The sequence below is a fragment of the Leopardus geoffroyi genome, chromosome D4 (genome assembly GCF_018350155.1).
Source record: "Leopardus geoffroyi isolate Oge1 chromosome D4, O.geoffroyi_Oge1_pat1.0, whole genome shotgun sequence".
Taxonomy (NCBI): Eukaryota; Metazoa; Chordata; class Mammalia; order Carnivora; family Felidae; genus Leopardus; species Leopardus geoffroyi.
In genome coordinates, this window is record NC_059342.1 from 46,719,073 (window position 1) to 46,743,761 (window position 24,689).

General features: G+C 37.5%; 1 pseudogene; it reads right to left on the bottom strand.

Moving 5' to 3' along the window:
• Positions 1–6,942: 6,942 nt before the first annotated feature.
• Positions 6,943–24,689, bottom strand: part of LOC123592713 — a 31,031-nt pseudogene continuing 13,284 nt past the window's right edge.

Below are 24,689 nucleotides of genomic sequence, written 5' to 3' on the forward strand. Positions count from 1 at the left end.
GTACTAACTCCTCTTCTAGTTTTTGAAAGAATTTGTGAAGAATTGGTATTCACTCTCCTTTGAATATGTGGTAGAAATCAATGGTGAAGCCATATTGGCCTGGGCTTCTTTGTTAAATTATGGATTCAGTCTTTTATTCACTTTTTATATAGATCTATTCAGATTGTCTATTTCTTCTTGAGTCAGTTTTAGTAGTTTATGTCTTTCTAAGATTTTCTCCCTTTCTTCTAAGTAATCTAATTTGTTGGTGTGCAACTGTTCATAGTGTTCCTTCATAATCCTTTTTGTTTATATAAGGCTTGTTTTATTTATGTAAAGTTGGTATTTATATGATGTCTGCTCATTCATTTCTGATCCTAGTAATTTGAATCTTTTCCTCTTTTCCTTTTGGTCAAACTGGTAAAGGTTACTTATTTTTGTTGTTGTTGTTGATCTTTTCAAGGAGACTGATTTTCTGTTGTCTGTTTCATTAATTTCCACTACAATCTTTTAACTTTTCTCCTGCCTCCTTTAGGTTTAGTTTGCTCTTTTCCCTCCCCCTCAATATCTGAAGGTAGAAGTTCATATTTTTGATTTGAGACATTTGTTTCTTTTTAAAATTTTTTATTAAAAGCATTTTTTAAATGTTTACTTATTTTTGAGAGAGAAAGAGTGAGAGAGAGAGAGAGTGGGTGAGGGGCAGAGAGAGAGGGAGACACAGAATACAAAGCAGGCTCCAGGCTCTGAGCTGTCAGAACAGAGCCTGACGTGGGGCTCAAACCCACAAACCATGAGATCATGACCTGAGCTGAAGTCTGAGACTTAACTAAGTCACCCAGGCGCCCCTCTTTTTTCTTTAAATACAGGCATTTACAGCTATAAAGAATCACTCTAAGAATTCCTTTAGCTGCATCCCATAAGTTTTGATATATTGTATCTTTATTTTCATTCATCACAGAGTATTTTCAGGTTTACTTTTTAATTTCTTCTTTGACCCATTGGTTGTTTGAGAATGTGTTTTATGATTTCCATATATTTATGTTTCCTTAATTTTTCTGTTTTGGTATCTAATTTTATTACATTATTATTTTTATTGTTTATTTATTTATTTTGAGAGAGAGAACATGGGCCAGGGAGGGGCAGAGAGAGAGGGAGAGAGAGAATCTCAAGCAGGCTCCATGCTGTCAGCACAGAACCCAACAGGGGGCTCAAACCCATGAACCGTGAGATCATGACCGAAGATGAAATGATGCTCAACTGACTGAGCCACCCAGGGACACCTTGATTTCTAATTTTATTTCATTGTGTTCAGGACACATGTTTAGTATTATTTCTATTCTTTTAAATTTATTGAAGTTTGTTTTGTGACATAAGCATATGGTCTATTCTGGAGAATGTCTCATGTGCACTTGAGAAAACTATATATTCTGTTGTTGGATATATAGATGTTTGTTAGATCTAGTTGTTTTATAGTGTTGTTCAAATCTATTTTCTTGCAGATTTTCTCCTTAGTTGTTTTTACTATTATGGAAAGCAGGATATTGAAGTCTTCAACTATTATTATTGAGTTGTATATTTCTCTCTTCATTTGTGTCAGTATTTTGCCTTATATATTTTGGCACTTTGTGATTAGGTGCATATACATTAGTAATTGGTATATATTCCTCATAGATGGACCCTTTTATCATTATAAAATCTCTCTCTTTATCTCTAGTAACATTTGTAGAAGTCTATTTTATTTAGTATTACTGTAGAACTACTCCAGCTTTCCTCTGGGTTGCCCGTTGCATGATGTATCTTTTTCCATCATTTTATTTTTAATCTACTTGTGTTTTTGAATTTAAAGTGTAGTGTGGACAACATAGAGTTGAGTAATATTTTTAAATCCAGTTTGACGGTCTCTGCTTTTTGATTGGCTTGTTTAATCCAGTTACATTCAGTGTTATTATTGTTACGTTGCATTTATGTTTGCTGTTTAAAATTTTGTTTTCTATGTGTCTCATGTCTTTTTTGTTCTTTTATTTCTCCTTTACTGATCTTTTCTGCAGTGAGTAAATATTTTCTCATGTAACATTTCAGCCTCATTATTGATTTTGTCACTATACTTTCTGAGTATAAGTGACATATCACTTTAGTGATAGCTCTAGGGTTTGCCATATATGTTTTTTGACTCATCAGAATCAGCTTCAGATTATGCTAGCTTAATTCCAGAAGTATACAGAAAATACTACCTCTATATAAATCTACTCATTTTGTCTCCTTTTTGTGGTATTATTGTTATACATGTTATGTCTATTAAAATTATAAATCCCAAAATACTACTTTAGTTAGCATCTGTAGTTATTCTCTTACCCTATTAGATATTTGCTTTCTCCTACATCCTCTGTGCTATTAGTAGAAAATATATACAGGGGCACCTGGGTGGCTCAGTCAGTTAAGCACCCAACTCTTGACTTTGGCTCAGGTCATGATCTCGTGGTTCGTGAGTTCAAGCCCTGCATTGGGCTCTGCCCTGATAGTGCAGAGCCTGTTTGGCATTCTGTCTCCCTCTCTATCTCTGCCCCTCCCCTGCTTGCTCTCTCTCTCTCTCTCTCTCTCTCAAAACAAATAAAAATAAACTTAAAAAATTTTTTTAAAGTATATATTATATATAAACAAGTATAAATTACATGTGTATAAAGAATTGGTTGTTAACTCAGTTAAGAGAGGAAAGGAGAAGGAAAAAGAAGAAAAGAGAAAGAAAAGAAGAAAGTTAAAAAAATATGTGGTAGTAGTGTTTTTTATTATTATATAATTACCTGTACTGGTACTCTTCGTTTGTATAAATGTGAATTACCATCCAGGATTGCTTGCTTTCATCAAGGCATTTCTGCTAGAAACACATATTCTGTTTTGTTTTTTTTTTAATATGGAAAATCTTCATTTCACTTTTGAGAATAATCGTTTTGCCAGATACAGAATTCTTAGTTGACTTTTCTTCTTTGAACACTGAATATGTTACCCACTGCCTTCTGATTCCTGCTGAGATTTGTGCTGTTAATCATATTGGAGTGTCATTTAAGTGATGTGTTATTTTTTTCTCTTGCTGCTTTTAAGATTTTCTCTTTGTCTTTGACTATCAGCATTTTTAGCAGGGTGTGTCTGTGGATCTCTTTGTGTTTCTACTTGGAGTCTGTTGAGCTTTCTGGAAATGTAGGCTATACTTTTGCAATAATACTGAGAAGTTTTTAGCCATTATTTTTTGAATACTTTTTTCTCATTTTTTATCTCCTTTCCTTATATTCTTATTATACATATTTTAATGTTCTTAATATTGTCCCACATTTCTCTGAGACTCTATTCATTTATCTTCATTTTTTTCCCTTTCTAGTTGGGCTTGCATAATTTCTATCAACCTATTTTCAAGTTTGTTAATTCTTTCTTCTGCCATTTCATATCTGTTGTTGAGCCCCAGTGAATTTGTTTATATCAGTTATTATACTTTTTAGCTCCATAATTTCCATTTGGTTATTTTATTTTTTAAAATTTCAGTCTCTTTATTGGTATTCTTTCTTTGATGCAACATTGTTATCATACCTTTCATTTCACTAATCATACTTTCTTTTTGTTTTGTGAACAAATTTACAATGGCTCCTTACAAATCTTTTTCTGTTAAATCTGACATCTGGTCACCCTCACAAGTAGTTTTGCCCCTCCTCCCCTTCCAGTGTATGGCTCATATTTCTGTTTGTTTGTTTGTTTGTTTCTTTGCGTGTGTCATAATTCCTTTTTGGAAACTGAACACTTTAAATAACACATTGTAGCAATTCTGGGTATCCTCCCTCTCCTCCTCCATTTCAGGGCAGATATTGTTATTTACTTGTTCATATGTTTAGTAAGTGGCAGGATTATATTAGTGAAGTCTATTGCCCCACCTCCCTATTTTAAACCTCTGAGATTGCTTTTCAAAAACGCATAGGTTTGGATATGCCTACAGTCACCCTACATAACAATGGGACTGGTAGAACTCTCTTCCATTCTTTTTTGGACCACACCCACCTATTAAACTCCACTGATTTCCAGTTGATTGCTTTGTTTTCAACAATACCCTGGGACACACATTCCTCTACAAACTAACAGATCAAATTGTAACTCTTTCAATGGCTGGAATAGTTTCTGAGGTCAGTGTTTGATATTTGTTGTGACTGCAGAAGGATTTTTCCCAGCTGTCTTATTTCCCAGTTATCTCCTGTGAGATAGCATCTACAGTCTAGGCTGTATCTTCATGAATCTCCTCATATTTGAATATTCTTTCACCATGTTGACCTTAAAAATAAAACAGGGGCACCTGGGTGGCTCAGTAAGTTAAGTGACTGGCTCTTGGTTTCAGCTCAGATCATGATCTTATAGTTGGTGAGTTGAATCCTGCATCCCGCTGTGCACTGACAGCATGGAGTCTGCTTGGGATTCTCTGTCTCCCTCTCTCTCTCTGCCCCTTCTCCACTTGCCCTCTATCTCTCTTTCAAAATAAATAAATAAACATAAAAAAAAAAAAAAAAAACCCAGCCAGTCATTTTACCAGCAAAATGACTTTCTTCGGGAATAGTAGAGGAATTATAATTATAGACATGCCAGCCATGGCAAAACTTAGGCAAGTTTGGAGAACAAGGGGAGGAATGCTCTTTTATAGAGGAAAGAGGAGTTAAGAGAGGCTATCATAAAGGAAAGTCCATTGGAGTAAACTAGGAGTTCAAAGTGTAGTGGCTTTTCATTGGCTGAGTTGTGTTAGTGGTAGTCTCTTATTGGCTGGGCTGTTGCTGGGCAAGGAGAAAAATCTTCCTCCTCCTGGGTAGTAAAGTAAAGTATAGGCTTCTCCCTGTTTGGAATACAAAGTATGCCTCTTTGCATAGTTTCTATAAAATGCTATGAGGAGTGGTATGGCATAAGAGCTCCCCCTTCTGGCTTCCCATCTCCATTTTAAATGAGGTTTATTTTATTCATTTTCATAACCACAACCTTCAATAATCTTGAGAGCACCCTCAGGTTTAAACTTCTTCATGTTCAGTTGCAAATGAAGCCAGTTCCTCTGGGAAGAGATCAGCAACCATCTGTTTTACAGTCTGTTCTTCCTCCAGGCAAAATCTCTGAGTCAGAGCTCTGGAGCTGGTAGCGTGGATTGTGGCAAGTGTTTCTCTGAGTGACACCCCTGCTCTTGGAGCTGAGTGCTTGCTGTGTGTTGGGGAGTGCAGGCAGCATAGAGATGCAAATAGAGAAAATGGAAAGCAAGGGGGAACTCTGTGGCATTGGATTAGAATTACAAATATCAGGGTAAACATCATATATACATGTATGTAATACAAACGCGCGCACACACACACACACACACACACACACACACACCTGTACATGCAAGTTCATTCGTTGGTTTTTCTGGTACTCTTCTGTTTTAGGAACCTCGGTGAGGTAGAAGAGCTCCTGTGTAGGTGTAATAGTTGGGCTAATAATATGTGGCTGATTTACTTGATGTATTTTGCATTAAACAGAGACAAAGTCTCATTCCTTGACATAAGGTTGTTTTTGCAAACATATTCCCTTAAGTGTACAGAAGACCAGATAAAAAGCATGAAATTAGCTTTTATTAGAGTAAAAACTATATCCTCTCCCTGATAACTTTTTCAAAGATCAAGTTAATATAGTTCAAAGTTAAATATAAATGGAATCTTGGAGAAGTTGTTAGATTTTTATGGATACAGAATTTTCTTTTTGTGTAGGGTTGGTGATTTGCATGAATCCCAATTTGACATATGTTTTTCACTACACATTAATGAACTGTTCACACTCTATGTGGCAGAAAGCAGTGGAAAATAGAAAGTAAATGACATTAAAATGAATTTTTTAATCTATGGTGGGTATAGATTTGCATTATTGTCCTTGTATGGAATATGAAGGTTGCTGCTTCCTCCTGTCTGATAAATTTTCACATACCTGAGAGAGGGAGAAAGAGAGAGATAGAGTGAAGGAGTATCAAACTAAGTAAAAAAAAAAATTTGCATAAAATTTTGAGGTAATAAAGGGAACTTAAAAATCTAATTACTTTTTTAATGATATGGTTTATGTAAAACAGGTGCTTCAAAATGATATGATACCTAATGAATATTCATATTATTTAATTTCATCTTATTTATTTAATTTTTTTTCAAGGTGGAAAACAGTTTAATGACCATTCACTAAAATCCATGAGAGAACCTTAAATGTTTACAGGGTAAACTTTTACACTACACTTGCTATTACCGTGTTTTACATAGTGGAGTATAGCAAGTCAAAAGTTTCTGGTTGTTCCATCTACTTAAAACCAGAAGGAAGAAATAACCTAAGTTATAGCAACTTCATGCTTCATTATGAACCCATCAAAGCTCTCTTGGAAAGGTTTTCTCTCTGAAAGCAGCTTCCCTGTCTACAGATGCCTAAGGTCCATGTATCTTTCTTCTTCCAAATAGCCAAGAGACAGTTAAATACTTTGAAATGCCCAAATGGGGGCACCTGGGTGGCTCAGTCAGTTAAGCATCCAACCTCGGCTCAAGTCATGATATCGCGGTCCGTGAGTTCAAGCCCTGCGTCAGGCTCTGTGCTGACAGCTCAGAGCCTGGAGCCTGTTTCAGATTCTGTGTCTCCCTCTCTCTCTGTCCCTCCCCTGTTCATGCTCTGTCTCTCTCTGTCTCAAAAATAAATACACATTAAAAACAATTAAAAAAATAAAATAAAATGCCCAAAGAGGTCCCAGTATTTAGTCAAGGCAAGTATGAAACAGGGCACGTGCTTTTTAGATGTGATGAATATCAGAGTTCTGAGAAAGACATTAAAGCCGTCATCGAATCCTTGGAGGACTGAGATATTTGAGCAGCAGCGCAAAAGTCTCATGAAATAGGAAGAAGTCTGGAGCCCGTACTTCTTCCTTCAGTACCAGGCCCTTCTAGGCTTTGTGGTCTAGAAGATGATTTCTTTGTGCTTTGAGTTGGGGATGTGCCCCTTTGACTTTAACCTCTGAACAGTGTCCCTCATATGTTTGAGTTGTAGTTGGTGGCATTTCTCCCCACTTGCCCCACACATCCAGTACTGCTTCTATCATCTCCCCCAGAGAAAACCCTGGAAACACCATTCACAGCAATCCCAACATTCTGAGACACAGGAGGTGCCACATGACAGACTGGATCAGCCCTTTAATGGCTGCCTTAGGGAAACCTGACTGGTGATATCTTTTATAACCGTTCAGCTGCTCCTCAGAAAAAGAAGAAACCAGATCTGCATCTTTAGAATCTCTTCGTCCACTTTTGGCTTCTTCTCTTCTTTTCTTCGGTATCTATTTTCATTTCTTTGGCTGCAGGAGTAAGTAATGATGAGTCCTCCTTTCCAGTTGCTCTTCAATCTGAGATGTCCTGACTCTTGAGCTTGCAGCTTTGGCCATGTCTTCTCTGTAGTCCCCATCTCCATCCCTGTCAGTTTCCTCCGGGAATGTCTCTATATCGGTGATCCTGGGGGCCCTGGGAGCAGTGCCGTTTTCATCTGACTCCCCTGTCTCTCCACTTTTATCCACGGTGACTCACAGGCATTATCACAGCGGCAAGAAAAAATGGAGAGATCACAATCCTGTCAGACTCTGGAGCTCTGGGTGCAGGCGGCCTCCCAATTTTAAATAACAAATAATCGGGGCACCTGGGTGCCACAGTCGGTTGAGCAGCTGACTTCAGCTCAGGTCATGATCTCACAGTTCCTGGGTTCGAGCCCCGTGTCAGGCTCTGTGCTGACAGCTCAGAGCCTGGAGCCTCCTTTGGATTCTGTGTCTCCCTCTCTGTCTGTCCCTCCCCCACTTGTCCTGTGTCTCTCTCTCCCACAAATAAATAAACATTAAAAAAATTAAAAAAAATAACAATCTACATGGTATGCTAATCACATGGAAGATGTAAACATATCACAGTTGTTCTTGAGGAATTTATTAGTGCTCAGATAGATATCTCTGCATATTAAAAGAAAAATAATAAGTAAAAATAATTATTTTTAATACTTACGTACCGTGTTCATTGATGGAAAGAATTAACTTGCTAATCATACTCTGGAAGTATTTTGGGCTTATATTTGGAGTAGCAAATTTCTGTCCAAAGGAAGACTCTGGAGGCCTATGAAGTATCAGAGAAGAAAAACAAGGTTGTTCAGTAGAAATATTTCCATCATTAAACTGTTCAAAATGTCAGTTAAAATCCAGTTATTATTTCTTTTTTTTTTTTTTAATTTTTTTTTTCAACGTTTATTTATTTTTGGGACAGAGAGAGACAGAGCATGAACGGGGGAGGGGCAGAGAGAGAGGGAGACACAGAATCGGAAACAGGCTCTAGCCTCTGAGCTATCAGCCCAGAGCCCGACGCGGGGCTCGAACTCACGGACCGAGAGATCGTGACCTGGCTGAAGTCGGACGCTTAACCGACTGCGCCAGCCAGGCGCCCCTCCAGTTATTATTTCTGAAGCTGGAAGGATACAGTGTGGCAAATTCCCCATAGTACATATTCTAAATTTTGCCATTCAGGTGGAACTTTTTCAACACCCACATTTTGTGCTTTCCTTCCTTCCTTTTTCTGACTTCATTCCCTTTTATTTCTATTGGTAGCTCTTAGATTGATCCTCCCTGCTTTGAATAATTCACCATCTAAATAAAAGTAACAACATCAAAGCATCCCAGACTTAATACACTCCATTCCGTCTTGGGCTCCCGCGGGTTGATCTGAAGGAGCCTGAAGAATTAATCACCCAGGATAAGAGCCTCAAGGTTTTCATACATTTAATGCTCAAGTCACTTGCAGGAAAAAAAAAAAAATTCTCTTTCCCTTTTGTTTTTGTGTTTAGTTTTCTAAACACTGTCATTCTGTTTCCACTTCAGCTCCAGATCCCCGGGACGTCTTGGCACCAAACACATGTAAAACAAATAAACACCTTCTTGCACACTCTAACAAGTGTAGCAATTAGTCGCTGAGCACAGCTTGCTCTCCACCGCGGCAACTCATTTGGTGCTGGTTGTTATTGTAGGAGAACAACTTTGAATCAGCAACATTTGTTTGATTCTGCAGTGTTCACCCCTGTCTGCGTGGCGACTTCTGTACATCCTTTTCAAATCGCAAGTTCTCCACCCCTATGAAATGAGCTGCCACCCAGCATACAGCACTTAACCTCCTGTATGTCACCTTGTCACACCCTCATGGAATTTTCAGCAGTGGGTGATCCTCACTCCATATGGACTGTAATAACTACTTGCTGTGGTGTGAATTACAGATGATCTCAGTTGAGTATTTTTTCCCTTTTTGTTATGTGATAGTATTGGCTTAAAATAGTATTAATAACCTTTGGTATATATTTATAAACAGCCTGTATTCCAAGATACAAAATGTTATTTGTAAGTGCCCAAGTGGTCTCTTTAGTACATAAGTGAGAAAACAACTTGCTTTCATTTTATGTATGCCACAGAGAGGCTAAAGATTTTCTTTGAGTTGATGCAGAAATTGGAAGGTTGAGGGGCGCCTGGGTGGCTCGGTCGGTTAAGCGTCCGACTTCGGCTCAGGTCATGATCTCACGGTCCATGAGTTCAAGCCCTGCGTCGGGCTCTGTGCTGACAGCTCAGAGCCGGGAGCCTGTTTCAGATTCTGGGTCTCCCTCTCTCTCTCTGCCCCTCCCCTGTTCATGCTCTGTCTCTCTCTGTCTCAAAAAAAAAAAAAAAAAATAAAAATAAAAATAAATAAATAAATAAACATTAAAAAAAAAAAAAAAGAAAAGAAGAAATTGGAAGGTTGAACATAAAGTCCCTGTCTGTGGCATTATTTATTTGATATAATATCCTACCATCCCAAATGATTTTATTTCAGAGCTGATGGATTCTTTTGTGGGTGAGGGGTTAAAGCATGTTAAAATATGTTTTTTATCCTGAAATACAGTGTTGTAAGTTATGGAACAGACTAGTATTATTTGGAAACTGGATCAAATGTTTCTAGCTACAAAAAATTGAATTGCTATTGAACTTTGTGTCAGGGTGCTAACTTCTACCTTTTTTCAACATTATAGGTCAAATTCCCTAGACCTCTTCTTCAGTAATGCAGGGCACATGTGAACAAATAAACAAAATTAATAAACATTCACTAGGTTTTAGTCCCAGCTCTGTGGCTAAGTGTGTAGCTTTGGGTAAGCTGAGTAACCTCTGGCATTCAATACTTCATCAATTATACCTAATGGTTCAATGAAGTAGTTTTCTAAAGCCCTTTATGGTTCTCAAATGTACTATTTTTATTCCTACCAACTAATTCTTGCATTAGGAGGATTTGATTTTAAGTGACATCATACAGAACTCTGCTTGATTCTTCTGTGTAAAATATGAAGAAATAGAACTATTTACATCTAACTACTGATTATAACTCTACTTATGTGCTAGTCATTGTGCTGAAAGCTAGATGCAGTGAGTGCAATAAAAAGACACTGGCAGCCCCACCCCCAGAGAGATTGGGGCCCAGTGTATGACAGATAAGCAAGCAATCAGGAAAATGATTATAGATTGTGGTAGGTGGCAAGAAGGCAGTAGAGAGCTGAGACTGAGAACAGTGGGTATAGGAAGGAGGTACTTTACCTAAGGTAATCAGGGATAGCTTTGCAGGTTTTGGTGTCTTTAGAAATTTTGGTTGCAAGAAAAACCACACCAAGTATACTTGATCCCTTTGAGAGGAGAAGATAATGGTGTGGGAGGAATATGAGCTGTGATTTCAGAGAAGGTGAATGGAAATGTGCCGGTGCCTTGCGCTCACAGTGTGTTTTGGACAGAGCCTCTTAGTTCTTCTGGACTTGTTTCCCTGTCTGTTCCGGTGCTTATAGGGGCACTCACTAACCAAACTGGTAAGAACTACAGTAGCTGCAAAAACTCTCAGAAGAGTTGCCAACTCTCAAATGAGTGGTGAGTTGTTGTTGTTGTTGTTGTTGTTTTTTTTTTTAACATATCAGTGAGAGAAAGATTTAAAAATCATCGAACACCTTTCCCTCAATTCTTAATTTTAGCAAGAAGCAAGAAAAGCCATGAGGTAGACAGGCACAGTTGAAAGGCCAAGCAGGAATTCAGAAAAGTAGGCTGGTGAATGAAGACTGGTTTGCTGTGCAAAATGCGATATCCACAGTTTGCTTCCTCCTTTAGTCCCATTTCTGCCACTATATCCACATAGTGTTCCTTCTCCAGTGTAAGGGATTTTTGCTATTTTATCCTGTAAGTTTTGAATAAGGCTTTCTTGTAATTTCCTTATTGCAATGAGCTGGAGTTTAAGTAGATCGTAATGCTGGAAATCTTTCTGTATTAACATTGCAAAGGCTGTCAATATCACTTGTGAAATAGTCATGGAATGGACAGCCTTTCAATTGGAATGACAAATTCAGAAACAGCTATTGGAGTGTTTATTTCCCAGTGTGACAATTTATCATCAATACCATCTCTTAGGTTTCTTATGTTACAAACTTCATCAAGTTTTCTTAGTTGCTAGACCAATAAGAGAAGCTTCTTTGTTATCCATTTACAATATAAAGGAGAATCCCATTTTGCCCACTTTCTTTAAAATGTTACTATCAAAATGCCAAGCCAAGTGTTTAGTGCTGATAGGGCTGCATTTGATAACAGCATTAGCAGATCCTTGGTGGTTCTGCATATATAGCAAAAGCTACAGAGTCCCTTGACAAGGCTTATCCAGTTGTGCCTATGGTATCTCTAGGATGTCTGCATCTATAAATATATAAGCCAGGCTTAGGCTTTTAAAGACGCTGATTAAGAACCACAGAGTGGTTTCTGTTGCCATGCGATAGAAAGTTGTGGAAATCTACAAACTTGTGGGAAAATATAATGGAGCAAGTTGTTCCCCCAAAGGTTTCCATTCTGGTAGGTTAAACATTCTCTAGGGGCACCTGGGTGGCTCAGTCGGTTAAGCATCTGACTTCTGACCAGGTCATGATCTCATGGAGCCACGCGTCAGGCTCTGTGCTGACAGCTCGGGGCCTAGAGCCTGCTTCAGATTCTGTGTCTCTGTCTCTCTTTTCCCCTTCCCCCACTCACACTCTCTGTCTCTCTCAAACATAAATAAGCATTAAAAAAATTCTCTAAACGCACACTAGTATTTCAGAGTGCTGTGCTGTTAGGCAGCGTTCTCTGGCTGAGGATGTTGGATGAATACCGATCAAATGCTGTGCAGAGAGACTGCATGACAAATACCTGATTTCAAAGATGGTAAAAAATTTTAAAGCCTGCATACAACAGTTATAGGTAGAAGAGCTCATTTTATTGGTTGTGGGTATTTATCCATTATGGTAATCACAGTCTATACGTTTGCAGTCAATTGTATCATTAGTGATACCTTCCCCCATTCATCCTTCCTCTTTATTCTCAGCACATTCTTTGATAATGTTCTTTTGCCATTAAGAGGTTAAAAAAGCGATTCAACTAAATTATTTGAGACCTGAAAAAATATGATATACACTTTCTAAAGCATTCTTGGGAGATTTTAACAGCTGTTGGTTTCTTTAAAAAATACCTGTTACACAGATAAAAATTCTAGTTCCATATATTACTATAGAATATCTTTAAAAGACTGGTGAGAAGAGAAGCAAAAGATTAGTCAACGATGTAACCATGTACAAACATTTCTTTGTTTCCAAAAATTTATTTCATTTTTTTGTGACAAATATTTCCCTTTCTAGAGAAAGCTAGGATTTTGTAATTTCTTGGAGTGTGCATGGGAAAGGAAAGAGGTTGAAGAGATATTTGAAATAAAATATGTATCAGAACTTTTTTAAATTTTAAGAAATTTAAACAAAACCAGTACACGCATACTTGGATATTTATATGTTCTAGTCTGTAAAGAACTAGAAGAGACCATTGTCTTGAGGCTTTCTTAAGTGGACTCTCTTCAGAGCTTTGAAAGATGTGCAAAAGCTTAATCTGCAAACCATTGAGATTCAACCTTAGGGATGATCAGAACTTTACATGATTCATCTTTAACTGGCCTTAAAATAAAATAGTCCCTTAAATAACAATACTTATATTCTATCTCTTCTGTTTTCGACAGGGAATGTGTATTGATAACTCAAGTGATTTATCTTTCTTTTTTAAAAATTTTATTCCACTATAGTTAACATACAGTGTTATATTAGTTTCAGGTGTAATATAGTAATTCAACAATTGTGTTTATTACTTATTGCTAATTGTGATAAGTGTACTCATTAATGCCCTTCACCTATTTCACCCACCCTGCTCCCCTCTGGTAACCATCAGTTTGTTCTCTATAGTTAAGAGTCTGTTTCTTAGTTTGTCTCTCTCTCTCTCTTTTTACCTTTGGTCATTTGTTTTGTTTTTTAAATTCCACATATGAATGAAATCATATGGTATTTGTCTTTCTCTGACTTATTTCACTTAGCATTATACTCTCTTTTTAATGGTTGAGTAACCTTCACATATATATCATATATTCTTTATCCATTCATCTATCAATGGACATTTGGTTGCTTCCTTAATTTGGCTATTGTGAATAAAGCTGCAGTAAACATGGGGTGCATATTATCTTTCTGAATTCGTGTTTTCACAGTCTTTGGGTAACTACTCAGTAGTGGAATTACTGGATCACAGAGTAATCCTATGTTTAATTTTATGAAGAAACTCTATACTGCTTTCCACAGTGGCTGCACCAGTTTGCACTGTCATCAACAGTGCATAAGTGTTCCTTTTTTTCTCCACATCTTCATCAACACTTATTTCTTGTGCTTTTGACTTTAGCCATTCTGACAGGTGTGAGGAGATATCTCGTTGTGGTTTTTGATTTACATTTCCTTGATGATGAGTGATGTTGAGCATCTTTTCATGTGTCTGTTCACCATCTGGATGTCTTCTTTGGAGAAATGTCTGTTCATGTCTTCTGCCAATTTTTAAATTGGATAATTTGGTTTTTTGGTGTTGAGTTGTGTAAGTTCTTTATATATTTTGGATACTAACCCTTTATTGATTTTGTTTGTTCTTCTTTTTATGTCTCCTTTAAGTGTAGGTTTAGGTTGTTTATTTGAGATTTTTCTTGCTTCATGAGGTAGGCCTGTATTGCTATGAACTTCTCTCTTAGAACAGCTTTTGCTGCATCCCAAAGATTTTGGACCATTGTGTTTTCATTTTCATTTATCTCCTGGTATTTTTAAATTTCCTCTTTGATTTCTTGGTTGACCCATTCATTGTTTAGTAGCATGTTATTTAACTTCTATATATTTGTGGTCTTCCCAGATACTTTTCTTTTGGTTGGCTTCTAGTTTCATAGTGTTGTGGTCAGGAAAACACGTATGGTATGACTTTAATCTGTTCAAAATTGTTGAGACTTGTTTTGTGCCCTAATATGTGATCCATTTTGAAGAATTTTCCATGTTCACTTAAAAAGGATGTGTATTCTGCTGTTTCTGGATAGAATGTTCTGAATGTATCTGTTAAATCCATCTGTTCTGGTGTGTCATTCAAAACTATTGTGTCCTTATTGATTTTCTGTATGGATGATCTACCCATTAACATAAATAGGGTGTTAAAGTCCCTTATTATTATTGTGTTACTATTGATTACTTCATTTATGCTTGTTATTAGCTGTTTTATACATTTGGGTGCTTTCATGCTGGGTGCATAAATATTTACAATTATTATATCTTTTTGTTGGATTGTTCCCTGTATGCATGTGTGGTGTCATTCTTGGTCTCTTGTTATAGTCTCTGTTTTAAAATCTATTTCATCTGACATAAGTATTGCCACCCCAGCTTTCTTTGCATTTCTATATGCAGGATAAATGCTTGTCTACTCCTTCACTTTCAATCTGCATGTGTCTTTAGGTCTGAAATGAATCTTTTCTAGGCAGCACATGAATGGGTCTTGCTTTTTTATCCATGTGGTCACCCTGTGTCTTTTGATTGGGATATTTAGTCCATTTATATTCAAAGTAATTATTGATAGGTATGGACTTACTGCCATTTTTTACTTGTTTTATGGTTGTTTTTGTAGTTTTTCTCTGTTTCTTTCTTCTCTCTTCTCTCATGGTTTTCTGGCTTTCTTTAGTGATGTACTTGGGTTCCTTTCTCTTTATTTTTTAAATATCTACTACTGGTTTTTGATATGTGGTTACCATTAGGTTTATATATAATATCTTATGCATATAGCAGTCGGTATTAAGTTGATGGTCACTTAAGTTTGAACCCATTATTTACTCCAGGTTTTAGGTATATGGGGTCATACTTTACATCCTTTTATTTTGTGAAATAGTAATCACTCCTGACTGATTTTTTACAGATACACTTAATAGTACTATTTCTGTACTTCATGCTTTTCTTACTCCTTCTTATGGTCTTTCCTTCCCGCTCAAAGAATCCCCTTTATTATTTCTGTGGGCTGGTTTAGTGTCATGAATTCTTTTAATGTTATTTAACTTTTGTTTGTCTTGGAAATTTTATCTCTCTTATTCTGAACAATAGCCTTGATGACTATTCCTGTAGATTATTTTGTTTCAGCACTTTGATTATATTATGCCACTCTTTTCTGGCCTGCAGAGTTTCTGGAGAGAAATCAGCTGATAGACTTGTGGGGTTTCCCTTGTATGTAACCATTTCCTTTTTTCTGGCTGCTTTTAAAATTCTCTCTTTATTGTTACTTTTTGCCATTTTAATTACTATGATTCTTGGTGTGGACCTCCTTGGGTTGATTTTCTTGGGGGCTCTCTGTGCCTCTTGGGCCTGGGTTTCTATTTCCCTTTCTAAATTCAGGAAGTTTTCAGCTATTGTTTCTTCAAATAAATTTTCTGCCCGCTTTTCTCTGCCTTCTCCTCTGGGATCCCCATAATGCGAATGTTATTAGGCTTGATGGTATAATTGATTTCCCTCTGTTTATTATCATGTTATATTATTTTTTTCCTCCCTTTTGTTCAGCTTCATTGCTTCCGTTACTTTGTCCCCAGGTCACTGATCTGTTCTTCTGTTTCCACTAGTCTACTATTTATTCCATCTTGCATATTTTTAAATTTTATTTATTGAATTCTTCCTCTCTGATTGGGTTGATTGGGTCTTTTTAATGTTTTCTGTCTCTGTTAAGGGTCTCACTGAGGTCCTCCAGTCTTTTCTTAAGTCCAGTGAATATCTTTATGAGTATTTAAATTCTCTATCAGGCATATTACTCATTGCCTTTCCATTTAGGTCTCTTTTGTCCTGTTCTTTCATTTGGGACTTACTCCTCTGTCCCCTTGTTTTATCTAACTCTCTGTGTCTGTTTCTATGTGTTAGGAAAGTCAGCTATATCTTTTTGCTCTTGAAGGTAGTGGCCTTATGAAGAAGAGGTCATGTAGTGCTTTGCAGTGCGGTGTCTCCTGTTCACCAGATTCTGGTGCTTCAGGAGTGCCTCCTGTGTGTGTTGTGTGTGCTCTACTGTTGTGGCTGAGCTACTTTTGCCTTTAGTCTGGTCATCTGCAGTGCTCTCTTTGCGTGTTGTGGGCCGGGTTCATTCCCTGTGTTGTTAGCGGGCCAGTATGGGGCTGGCTTGGTCTTGAGTGGAGTCAGACCAGGTAGGTATTTGCCAGAGATGCAATAGCACTAAACTGCAGGGAAATTTTCCCCATGTTATTCCCTGGGAAACTTTTATTGATGGGCAGGGTCTGCAGTCACATCAGATGTCTGACCCCAGCCCCACTGCTGGGGTTGCTGTCAGACTGGTGTATCTTTGGTTATCTTCGCCCTCTCTCCAGGGCAGGAGTCACTTTGGAGAGGATCTGGCCTCTGCTGGGGTTGCTTGCACACTGCCAGGCTTGTGGCACTGCTTTGGAGGTCTCTGGCCAAGGGTATGTTGGATGGGGCAGATCTGCAGGAGAATGCAGGGGCAGGATATGCTATTAGCAAGTTAGGTATAGAATGTTGGTGCTATGTTAGTTCCCATATGTATCCGTGTGGCTAGGCTGGGGGACAGGGGAGGGAAATAGTGCCTTCTAGCTCCTTTATTCCTGGTGAACTCTTCCAAAGATCCCTGCCCCTCCAGCACGGGCTCTGAGATTGGTAAACAAATATCCCTTCTGTGTTTTTCAAACTGCTGCTTCTATTCTTTATCTCCAGGGGGCTGTTTGTTGTGCTGTCTCTTTAAGTGGGGGAACTCAGTTTTCCTTCATTTTCTCAGCTCTGCTAGAGCCCAGCCCACTGATTTTTAAAGTCCTAGGTGTTAAGCCCCACTGATTATAAGACCTCACAAAATCAGGCTCCTCTGATTTTCAAAGCTAAATGCTATGGAGATTAATCTTTACTGTGTGGAGTTGTCTATGCCTGGGGTACATGGTGTGAGAGTCTTTTTCTCTTCTTTCTCTGCACCCCTGGGGTCCCTCCCTCACATGAACAGCCCTGCAGGTCTATCTCTTGACCACATCTCTGCTTTTCCTGTCCTCTTCAACATGGCCTCCTGTCTACATGTAGCCGTGGAGATTCTGCCCTGCCAGTCTTTGGGTAACATTCTCTGGATTATTTACATTGATGCGAGTGTTATCTGGTTGTATCCATGGAACAAGGGGAGTTTAGGATCCTCCTAATCCTCTGTCTTCTCCTGAAGTCTCTCAAGTGAGTTTGGCTATAAAACCAATTCTATTTAACATTCTGGTACTAGCACATTCTATGAAGGAAACAAAACAAATTTAAACCAATCTTTCAAAAGGATTCATTCCTAAAATCACTTACTATTTAACACTTTAATCTGTATATTAAAAGCAATATTCTTTCTTTTACTTTTCTCAAAGATTTAAAAAAAATTTTTTAATGTTTTTATTTATTTTTGAAAGAGAGAGAGAGAGAGAGACAGAGCATGAGCTGGGGAGGAGCAGAGAGAGAGGGAGACACAGAATCTGAAGCAGGCTCCAGGCTCTGAGCTGTCAGCACAGAGCCTGATGTGGGGCTCAAATTCACGAACTGTGAGATCATGACCTGAGCTGAAGCTGGATGTTCAACTGGCTGAGCCACCCAGGCGCCCCACTTTTCTCAAAGATTTTTTTGAGCAACTGGTGTGTGGTGTGAATGTGGAGGCCTACTATATGTGTTCAGGTGTTGATACTTCTGCTTGGCCTTAATTGCTTTCAAGCTATATCTATTTATCGTGAACTTAGGCTTCAAAGAGAATATACACAAAATTTTGAATTTTATTCTTTGGGAAATAAAAATAATCCCTGAATAAATGAAAAAAAATATTTATGTAGTGGTTTTGACTTTATTGCTAAATGGTCTTCTGAAATTTCATTCTTTTAATTGGCTAATTAGTAATTACTAGCTAAGTTAAATAGTTTGTCATATGCAAAAGCATCCTTGGTTTCATAATTAAAACTAGTCAGAAGGATATCATTGGCACAAAAAGGAACAGTTTTGAAATTCAACACATACTCAAAGGAGAAAAGCTTGAGTAGTCAGTTTGACCATTAACATAGGTACATTGCATAAACAAACAAAATTTAGACTCAAGTAGTTCTGATATACTGTGTGATCTTTATAGGACTGGATGAATGTACTTCTCAAAAGTTTTGTGATACAGCAAAATCATTTTTTGCCTTGTTGAAATAACTATGTGATAGAGAAGAGTTTGGGGGAAATTTATACTTTTTTAAAAGTTTATTTATTTATCTTGAGAGAGAGAGAGAGAGAGAGAGAGAGAGAGAGTAGCAGCACACTAATGAGTGGGGGAGGGGCAGAGAGAGGGGGAGAAAGAGAGAATCCCAAGCAGGGTTTGCACTGTCAGCTCAGAGCCTGATGCAGGGCTTGATCCCATGACCGTGCTATCATGACCTGAGCTGAAATCAACAGTTGGAGACTTAACCAACTGAGCTATGCAGGCACCCCAGTAACTACGTGGCGAAGGAGTTTTGGGGAAATTTATACTTGACAGAAGGCATTCTCAATATTTAAACATCTTTTTTTAAATTTACTATTTTTATGGAAAATAAAGCTGATGGGTATGTGCTGTTGTTCTGTGAAACACAAATACACCTATATATACATATACACATAATAAGTCTGTTGTAAATTTAAGCATAAAATGAGGGCTGGGGCGCCTGGATGGCTCAGTCGGTTGGGCGTCCGACTTCAGCTCAGGTCACGATCTCACTGCTCGTGAGTTCGAGCCCCACGTCGGGCTCTGCTGACAGCTCCGAGCCTGGAGCCTGCTTCGGATTCTGTGTCTCCCTCTCCATGCCCCTCCCCTGCTCATGCTCTCTCTCTCTGTCTCTCAAATATAAAATAAAACATTAAAAAATTAAAAAAAAAATGAGGGCTAAAATCGTTCAATTTACTAAGCAATACCAAAGCAGAGGGCAAGTAGTATTATGGTGGATGAGAAGGTCCCATGGACAAAATTGAAACTTCCACCTTGGCTAGGAAATATACTTAGAAGCCTTCAAGATTAATCTTAAATAATGAAGAGGACATGTGAAGGCATACGCATAGAGAAGGGTGTTGCAACTGATTCTGCATTTGGACGATAAGAAGTAAATATGAGATAGTAATTGTAGCACTCTGTATTTATTCAATGACATTTCAGTGTCCCTTAAAGTTGCAGTGGGAGTTGTTTTGGGTAGATGACATATTTGCTCATTCAACCACCCTAAATTTAAGAATGGGAGATCTTTCAAGCCAAGGGAGACCTGATTTGTACCTGTTTGTAGGAAAATCAGCCCAGTCAGCTCTTTTTTGTTCAAATAAAAGCAGAAATAAGCACTACTACCATTTATTGAGTACCTGATATCTTCAGGTACCTTGCTTGCTGTGACTTTTTCAAAGGACTGTATTATTTTCCCTGTTCTACAAATAAAGAAATAAAATTGTCCACGTAGCAGAGACCTAGGATTAATCAATGTTGCAGACAATAGTACAGAAACACTATCAATGAATTTTGAAACCTAAACACAAGCTGTATAAAGTTATTTTAAGTCTGTTTTCAGATTCAAGAATGGGGAGTGCAGATATTACAAGAGGTTAGAAGCATCTTGATAAAGCTCTATTTTAATCATCCTTAACACCCTGGTGGCATTTCCTTGGCTTCTGTAAAATTGTACTTTTCTGTTTATCTTCCTCCTTTCTGACTGAAATTTGCTTTTCTTGGATTTTGACTGCTCTTACTTTTAACATCGCTACCAACATAGTGTACTCTCCCAAGATGATATTAATCGTTTTGAAAAGCTGTTAGCACAGAGCCTGACGTGGGGCTTGAACTCACAAACCATGAGATCATGACCGAAGCCGAAATCAAGAATCAGTCGCTTAACCAACTTAGCCACCCAGACACCCCTATCCTATGTTTTTAATTATCATAACATTTGTAGTATTTACATGTTTTCCCAGGTCTTGACTGTCACCTTCCTGCTATTCTTTATTTTATAGCTGTGTTCAGGACAAGCCAGCATTTACTCCAGCAGTTTCTCAAATACAATCAGTCCCAAACTGAAAATAATCATCCCCACATGTTCCCATTTCTTTTTCAGTTACTCTGCTTTTGTCTCTGTTACATGGAGACATTTTCTCATGTCCCAGGCTAGAACATTTCAAGCCATTTTTTTTTGTCTTCACATTATTATATCTGTTTCTAAGTTCTATAATTTTCCTGTCAGTTGCGTCATTGACTTACCCATTTCTTTCCATTTCCAGCTCCTTAATTTAGGACTTCCGAATCTATGTCCAAATTATCTTTCAATGAGCACTCTGATGTCTTTTCTCACTCTTTGTCTTATACTCAAAATAGCCTCCTTTCCTACACTCAGCTTAATTCTATATATTCTTCTCTGATGATGCCTGTACACCTAAATCTTGGCTTTCTGTAACCAAATCCTAAATCTTAGAAATGAGACCATGTGGTTTAATCCTTTACTGAGTTTTTACTTCATATTGTCTTCTCAGATAAATTATCACCTCTCTTAGGTCACGAACTGTGGTCATGAACCCTTTGATAATTAGAAAAGAATTAGAGCATCGGGACACTTAATAAATACTAGGAATTGACCGAAGGACTTTTTCAAGACTACAGAGAAAGAATGAGAAATGTAACCAGATCGCCAAACAAGACTCCAGATTGATTCAGTATGTGTGGCAGCTAAAAACAGATTATGGAACAAGGTGTATCTCAAAGTTTATACGTTGGCTTTTCTACTTGGCCAAATTAGTTACCTCCTTTAAACCGCAGTGTTCTCATTTGTGACATGGGGATAATCCTATCCATCTTCTGTTATCATTGTAGATACTAAATGGGATAATAATACAAAATTACTAAATTTGTATATTGCTAATACCTTAACTGGATATTTTACATGGGTATTTCATTTACTATGTAATAATGACTTCTTGAAATACACTGAGGTAGGTGCTATTATTATCATCTTCAGTTTACAAAGAAGTTAAGGTTTAGAGATTAAGCAACTTGCCCAAGATCATGAGCAGTGGGACAAGGATGTGAACCCAACGTTGTAAAATTTAACCCCTTAATCAGTAAACTTTAATGTATGTAAGCATTTGACACAATGATGAGCTCATATTACATATTCAATAAATGATAGCAGTTTTATTAGCATGAAGGATGTCTTCGCATAAGATTTGAGGGCTTGCTGTTGAATGCTGTCGGATGAATGCATTCTAGTCTGTCTTTCTATTATTATCACCTACTCTCCTAGACTATATGCCACTATTTTAGCAAGATTGTCCTCTAATGTATTCCTTGGTAAATGAAACAGGAAATTTCTTATTCCCAGTCCCATGATCCAACAGGAAATCAAACATACTTTTCTCTAACAACTTTGTAGCCTTAAGAATAAGTATTCCATGTCCTCCTTTGGTGTCTGTAGGAGAAATACTTAGATTGTGGAATCTAAATCTTAGTGGTGGAATTAACTAATATTGTGACCTTGAGTATGTTATTTTTACCACTTTGGGTTTTATTCTTCCCATTCTAAGAAAGGGGCTTGAGTTATTTATTTTCTTTTTTTTTTTTTTTTTTTTTTTAATTTTTTTTTCAATGTTTATTTATTTTTGGGACAGAGAGAGACAGAGCATGAACGGGGTAGGGGCAGAGAGAGAGGGAGACACAGAATCGGAAACAGGCTCCAGGCTCTGAGCCATCAGCCCAGAGCCTGACGCGGGGCTCGAACTCCCGGACCGCGAGATCGTGACCTGGCTGAAGTCGGACGCTTAACCGACTGCGCCACCCAGGCGCCCCGAGTTATTTATTTTCTAATGGCTCTTACAAATATTTTACGGCAGTCCTAAATATGGAATTAGAACTCTGAGTAAAAATATATAATTGTAATCGTGAAAAACAAAGAATAACTGTAGGAACATTAGTTTTATGTTCAAATATTTCAATGATTATACGTCTTTAACATTGTCTCCACCAACATTTCTTTCCTTTAATTATTCCAACTGAAAACTTTCTATTTATTTATTTATTTATTTATTTATTTATTTATTTAGAAACTAGCCTGCAAGCATCTCAGAGGAGGGCTTGCACTTCTAAAAGTTGTTTTAGTCCCCACCACACCCTTTCTCTTGTGATCAAGAGAATGAGAAGACAGAATGCAAGCATTTGGTAGGACTGCCCTATTAACACTCCTTGCTGTTTGCAGCATAGTTCTCCAACCTGTTTCAATAACAAAATCATTAATTATTCATTAGAACCTTTCTCTTCACGAGTAATTAGTTAAGCAGCCCTGGAAGAAGGTTCTAAGGGGAACATGTTCACAGACCAAGAAGTCAAGGGTGTTAAATTATGATCATGATTATTTTATTTCGGAAAGTGACAGCACATACTACTTATTTCTGTCACTCAGAGGCCAACAACGGCAACGCCGATGGTTTACCTGAGCTCTGCTCATCTGTTTACACTTTTACATTCAATAACGCTGTGCAGTTACTATGGCAACTGGGAGTCTATAAGGTCTGTGTCAAAACCTGTGTTTGGCAGTTTATGTGCATAAATCTTCAACACACTGATATAAGGCTCTAGTCCAGTGTTTCATTAATTTGTATTTTCTTTGTATCTCAGATAGATAGTGTATTATTTTATAAACTGTGAAGTCAAGAAGAGGTTGGCTGAAGAAACAATTTGTCTTGAGAGTCTAACCTTGGAGACTTAGAGAATTCTGGCCTATTAGCATGAAAATAAAGCACAAAGCTTGGCATTTAAGATATATAAACATTAACACTAATTTCTTCTACGAAGTCGGTAAAAGCATTGGATCTTTTACAATTCGGGTTCCTAAGCAGTTCAATAATGACTCCTCTAACTGGGAAGGTAGAAAACCAAACACTGGTTTCCAAAGGAGAATGAGCAGTAATGGAGTACGTTTTCCTCCTTAATATTGATATATAAAACTGTATACTAATAGTTCTATGAGATGATAAAACTATTCTGGTACAGGTGAGGTTGCATCATTTCTGCCCAGAAGAAGTCATTAGAGAAAGAGCTCAACTAACGCATATGATCAATACATCAAACTTGCTCAGTAGACTCCTTTATGTGTCAAAGTGTCTTGTAATCTTCAGAACTTTCTCCAGCAAATATTTGAACTGTATTGAGGAAGTGTGGTCAGTGTGGGTAAGTGTAGTCTATTTGAACCTGCAAGTCTTTAATGTGAGATCAACATGGATTTGAAATCTGGTTCTGCTTAGCAACTTGACCTTTCTGAGCCTCTGTTACCTCATCTGAAAAATTCAAATAGGAATATATATTAGCTGTGTTATTGTTTGAATTGCTATATAGATTACCTTTTTCAATTATGTTTTTCAATTATGAAATAAACATAAAATTTACCATTTTAACCATTTTTAACGGTACTTAAGTGGCATTAAGTCCATTTACATTGTTGTACAACCATCATTGCCATCTATCTCCAAAGCGTTTATCATGTAAAACTGAAACTCTGTACCCGTTGGACAATAACTTTTCATTTCCTCCTTTCTCCAGCCCATAGCAACTACCATTCTATTTTCTCTCTCTCTGAATTTAACTGTTTTAGGTACCACATGAATCTTACAAAGAATCATTTGTTCTTTTAAAAAAATTTTATATTTATTTATTTTTGAGAGAGACAGAGTGTGAGCAGGAAAGGGGCAGAGAGAAAGGGAGACACAGAATCTGAGTCAGGATCTAGGCTCTGAGTTGTCAACACAGAGCCTGATGCGGGGCTCGAACCCACAAACTGTGAGAGCATCACCTGAGCCTAAGTCAGATGCTTAACAGACTGAGCCATCCAGGTGACCCAAGCATTTGTTCTTTTGTGAGATTTATTTCACTTAGCATAATGTGCTCAAGGTTCATCCACGTGGTAGCCTTTTCCTTCCTAAGGCTGAATATTATTCCATTGTATGTGTATACTGTATTTTGTTTATTCATTCATCTATCAATACACAGTTGGGTTGCTTCCATCTTTTGGCTATTGTGAATAATGCAGCTATGAACATGAGTAGAAATATCTCTTTAAGTCCCTAATTTCAATTCTTTTGGGCTTACACCCAGAAGTGAAATTGTTGGATCACATGTATTTGCATTTTTAATTTTTTGAGGAAATGCTCAACTGTTTTCCACAGTGGTTGCCCCATTTTACATTACCACCAGCAGTTCCTGAGGTTTCTGATTTCTCCACATCCTCACCAAAACTTGTTGTTTTCTTATTTTT